Here is a 5,834-nt window from a genome sequence, read left to right as displayed (position 1 = left end):
AGCACACACAAAAACAAAATAATAATAATAAGAAGAAGAAGAATAATAATAAGAATAAGAAAAAGAAAAAGAAGAATAAGAATAATAAGAATAAAAATAATAAGAATAATAAGAATAAGAATGTTGGGGGATCCGAATGGGCAGCAAACCACAAAATCATAACAAGGCTTTATTGCTTGGAGTGTTTCGGCCTGCAAAATTGTGCTTACTAAATACACATCCACATATCACAATTCACCCCAGTACAACTCTCACAATAATAACCTAAACATATAATACTTGATACAGAAACCCAAACAATCAGAGCAGTCAACATTCTAACATAATCAGCAACATGAACGAACTTCGCATATATTATCACTCATAATAATCTCAATAATTCCTTGAAAGACTCACTTCAGTGGCCCACATCGACGCCTTCCGAATCCCCGTAACACACCTGACATGTCGCCACCACAATTAGCCACAAGTCCAGGCCTTCCTTACATACTCCGATTGTGGCGCGGGAGATCACCAACACCCAAACTATCATGAAGTCCAGGTCGACTCTACACACACTGTCTGTCAACAATATTATCCAGTGTCCATTACCTTACCTAATTAACACATCCTATGCTTGTAACCTTCACAAGAAATATACTAAACAGCATAGAGTAAATCAATAAACACAACTAACCTGTAGAGTGGAGGACCAACCGCCAGAAAATCCCATGGCACAGTGATGGGCCGGCTTAGAAACCCCGCCAGGCCGACCATGTTCACAGGTAGTGGGTGAAACAAAACACAGCAAAGATGCGCACTAACCCCGCACTCAAGTCAAATTATACTATCATCAATACATAACGTTGCATAAACATAACCATATCATTTTAATGATACAAAGAATAAGAAGAAAAAGAAGAGTAAGAAGAATAATAATAAGAAAAAGAATAATAATAATAAGAAAAAGAAGAAGAATAATAATTAAGAATAAGAAAGAAGAATAAGAATAAAAAGAAGAAATTAATAAACATTCAAACTAATATATAGAATAAAATCAGTAATTATTAATTAATATAAAACGGTCAAAATTGGTAAATAAAAAAAAAAATAAATAATGATAGAAAGGAAGATAAAAAAGGTAATTAGGTAAAATAACTGAAGATTAGACGTCGGGCAGTCCTGGAAACTTGTACACTACAGATCTGTGGACCGACCTTTTCTTTTCAACAGGGCCAGAAAACAAGCGCAAGTAAAAGAATAACTGAAAGGAAAATATGGAAACGAAGCAAACTGCAATTAACAAAAAGTGAAGACAAAAACCTATATCTATAATGGTAGGGCAAAACATCCAACATGAGCACTTCAATACCATGAAACGTTTTCATATTTATTCTGCTTACTATTTGGTCACTTCATACATCTTCAGAAACCTATGTGGGGATTAAAATAGTGAAGACTGGCCGTTTAATTTTCTGACCTCCATAAACTCTTCCTAATGTAAACAGAATCGTGTAATGATATCCAAAACTCATGGTAAAAATGCGTCCAAATACTGAAGGGGTTAACCTGTTGCTTTTCACACTATGCTGCGCGAGGAGTGCGTGAGGACTTTCTTACCCTCACTGGGATAAAGAAAACTAGAACAGTTCACATGAACGAACACGAATGGAGTAAGAAAGAGAGCAATGAAACGGGAAAAGGCATAGAGAAGACACGAATGAGTTATAAAGGAAAACAAAAAGGGAAAGAGGGGAAAGTGAATGTGACTGAAAGGGAAGGAGAGAAGGAAGAAGGAATGAATCAAGCGAACTCAGTAATTCATTCCATATATCACAAATTCAGGAAGTTTGGTAATCATGTGCTGGAAAAGACGCCAAACTCTCCCTGAGGAGACCCTAAAACTTTCAGTGAGAAGGGAAAGGAGAAGGTAAAGGGGGAAGGGAGAGAAGCGTGAAGGAAAGAAGGAAGGATATGGGTAAGAAGAAAAGGAGGCAAAGAAAGGATATATAGAGGGAGTGGAATGGAAGGAGAGAGAAAGGTGTGGTTGGATGTAGGAGAGATGGAGGTAGTAAGAGGGGAACAGTGAGTGCAATAGGTCAGTCTGGTTGATGGAGAGAAGAGGGAAGTTTGTGGATAATGAAGGAAAATTACGACCATGATGACTACGGAGGTACGTGTCACAATGCTAAACACGATGTTAAATATGATCTACACCCAAAGAGCAGTATACTTATTTTTCTTACTCTAAATAATCATTCCCACCAACCACCATTACCACCACCGCCAGTGCCGCCGCCACCACCACCTTCCACCGCAAGCAATCGTCGCACACATTAATAAAGATAACTAGGCCAAACCATTTCCAACCCGCCACCTGTCCCTAATTAGGTGTCCATTGCTCATTAGATCTGTCGGTGTGCTGGGAATTAGGGCGAAAGTTCTAGCTCGAAAGAATAACGGTAGAGATATCTAGAAGGAATTACACACACACACTCTCTCACACACACACACACACACACACACACACACACACACACACACACAGAGAGAGAGAGAGAGAGAGAGGGGGAAGAGGGATAGGACGTAGTAGTAACTGGTAAAGTGAGAGAATAACTAAGGAAGAAGTGTGGAGTAAGTTCCTTTAGCTTTTGAGAATTACGTCTTAATGGTCATCAAGGAGAAAAGATAAAGGAGACTGAACGAAGATGGAGAGATGGGGATGAATGAGGGCAGGAACGGATGGGATGGAGGATGGATGGGAGAAGATTAAAGGAGATTGACAGAGCTAGGAGGAAGGAGAGAAAGTGGAGAGAGAGATAGCATGGAAGAGCTGGAATTGAGTCATGGGGTCTAACAAGGTCATGACGACGAGGGTTGACTTAAGAAGGAGTACCACTTATTCCAGTAGAGTATTTGTCGCGAGTCTGGATCGAGCTCAATTTTTTAGTCGTGCGATGGGAAGAAGGAGAAAAGAGTGTGTGTTAAGGGAACAACATTATAAAAGTCGAAGGGAAAAAATTACAGGATTGAAGGTAAAGGAATGGGCACGGGTTTAGTGACATACAAAGAATAAAAAGTGGAAGGAAGCAAGAAAGGAGAGGACATGATAAAATGGAGAAAGGAAGGGGGGAAACACTTACTGTAAAAAAAATAGGAAGGAAAGAAAAAGTAATGAAGAAAAATATACAGAAGTCTATTAAAATACACGAGTCTTAAAAATGAGAAAACTACAAAAGTATATATACGAGGAAAAGTTTAAAAATGTAGGAGGAAAAGAAATGATAAATGATATTTAAAGAGAAAACAAAAAAGAAAACCATTTATATAATTGCAAGGGAAGGGAACATGCGAAAAAAGTAAAAAAAAAAGTTAAATGATGAATTAAGAAAGGAGACAGATGTGGCGATGCGGAAAGAAAAATAACAAGAAGGAAGATGAGAACAATTCAGGAGAGTGCTAAGGGATAATGAACTCTAGCTTTCTCTTCATTCAACAACTATAGACCTTATTATATATATATATATATATATATATATATATATATATATATATATATATATATATATATATATATATATATATTTTTTTTTTTTTTTTTTTTTCCAAAATAATTTCTTGGAGACTTTTGTTACGTCCAGCTGCCATTTTACGATACTTGCACCAGATATTTTCTTATGAGTTTAGAGTTTGATTGTTAGTTTTTTACAACAGGTATTTTCTTAATTTGAATTAATTGTTTAAAGTTGTTTTGTAGTGGTCTAGAGACAGTACAATGAGATGGTAGCGGTGGCCAGCGGTAGCGGTAAGGCGCGGAGGTTCATGTCACTGTTGAAGTTTTACACTCGGGTCACCCAGGGACAGGGGTACAGACTGAAACCCAGCTTGCTGCTGCAAAGTCCATACCTATATTTAAGGGTTCAACGGAAAAACAAAACATTGTGCCAACGACACCTTCACACACACAGCACTCCCTACGTCAAATACTCAGTGCCACATAGTATATGGCATCCCCTTACCCTGACCAGTGTCTCCTCTGAACTGGGTCAAGTCGAACTCAGCCAGCCTGACACTATAAGCTAACCCAACACAAGACCATAGATACTGTTTGGGTGTCCCTCTGCAACCCTCTGGAACACACGTGGTTCCCTTTTTGACACACTTCACCATGGTGTTATGGTCCCATTCTTAGGATACAGACTCGTCGTAAATATGCACATATGTTGATATACCACTGTACCTGATAAAGATGGTTGACACAGACTCGGTAAACGACCGGAACGTTATTGTGGCTGGTATGACGGTCAAGGCTAATATGGCTATCATAGGCTGACGTGCCCGAGGAGGGAACGACCTGCCATCTAGCGTCCTACAATAAATTTACACGCGCGCCATTCAAATGTGAATGAAAGGGGCGTTAGAAAGGTTTCATGGAGCGTTTCATACGGTTTGAATCGTTAGTTTTCGCATTATCTTTTAACATTTAATTACTAATAACTAATTGTATCTCTCACAAAACCACACATAGTCCAACCGAAAAAGAGAAGTAAACACAAGACAGAAAAGAAAATAACAAAATGGTAACATTACGTATCGAAGTACATAAAAAACAAAAGCTGTTCATGAGCTTGGAATGAATGCACAACTTTCTTTTTGAGACAGTTAGTTTACACTCGATACATTTGTTGAAAAGACTCCATGGAAAGCACGTTACTTACTGTACTGAGGACACATTCCACCACCAACAGCACCACTACTACCACCACCACAATCTCTGTTGCTGCTTCTGCAATAATCACATTCTCAACCATGATCATCGCCACCACTATCAACGCCACCACCACCACCACTATCACTACTGCTGGTACTGCTGCGACTACTACTACTATTTCCACTACTGCAACTATACTTCTATTACTATTATTATCACTACTACAACTGTAAGATTAGCAACATGCCAGCATCGTACCCTCAGCCATCATTCAGTATACACATCTGTTAGTGAGGCATTCGTACAGACACGTGTCTACTGCCGCTGTTGCTGCTAGTAGCAATATACTAACTATTTACCCTGGGTCAACAGAGAGAGAGAGAGAGAGAGAGAGAGAGAGAGAGAGAGAGAGAGAGAGAGAGAGAGCTAACATTTGACTTCCAGAGTAGAGTATTAGGGGCGTTGAAAGGCATGTTTATAGTGTGTTTATTTTACCATCCTGAAAATCTTTCCTCTACAAACATTCCCAGTACAAGACTGGCAGCGGTGCAGTGGCGGACAGGAAGAGGAGAAAAAGGAGAGGAAAGGAGAGTACGTACAGAAGATAAACAGAAGGGAGGGGGTGTATTGGTACAAAAGTTAGTTTGTGATGACGTGGGGAACAAATATTTAAAATCCACTATTATTTGTAGATGTTATAACCGCGTGTGTTTGTGCGTGTGGTATTAAGAACGCTACCATACACACGCACATGCACACGTTTTATCTAGACCATCTATCAAACATACGGAACACGATATTAAGAACATAATATACTATAATTGCTAACGTAACTTCTATAGTTGGCAACGATACATTCAAGCCGCTGCCATGTGCCACCTGCAAACGCAGCACCAAAGGGTTATCAAGACTACTTCAATGTGAACCTCTCCCGACCAGCCTCCTCGTGTATAATTACGCGTATTCTGAGAGCTCGTGAGTGTGGTGAAAAGGGTGAAGTATCGTAACATCGCAGTTAAATGGAACCTATTTTCATTGACGAATTGATACTGAAAGAGATAAGGTATTAATATTTTGGATGTGGTTGTATCTTTACGTACGACTTTTCCTCTTACAACTGCCACCACTAACACCACGTTATCCA

The 5,834-nt window shown here is 39.1% G+C and overlaps 1 long non-coding RNA gene across 1 annotated transcript; it reads right to left on the bottom strand.

Annotated features, from left to right (window-relative positions):
• Positions 1-159: 159 nt before the first annotated feature.
• LOC123498057 lies at positions 160-4,282 on the bottom strand. Its single transcript, XR_006672629.1, has 4 exons — positions 4,220-4,282; positions 677-730; positions 397-561; positions 160-191 (listed from the first exon to the last, which is right to left on the bottom strand). It is a non-coding gene; the product is annotated as an uncharacterized LOC123498057 (long non-coding RNA).
• Positions 4,283-5,834: the final 1,552 nt, after the last annotated feature.

The sequence above is a fragment of the Portunus trituberculatus genome, chromosome 47 (assembly GCF_017591435.1).
Source record: "Portunus trituberculatus isolate SZX2019 chromosome 47, ASM1759143v1, whole genome shotgun sequence".
In the NCBI taxonomy this organism is placed as follows: Eukaryota; Metazoa; Arthropoda; class Malacostraca; order Decapoda; family Portunidae; genus Portunus; species Portunus trituberculatus.
The sequence above is the reverse complement of the archived record's forward strand: the minus strand, read 5'-3'. Positions and strand labels throughout refer to the sequence as shown.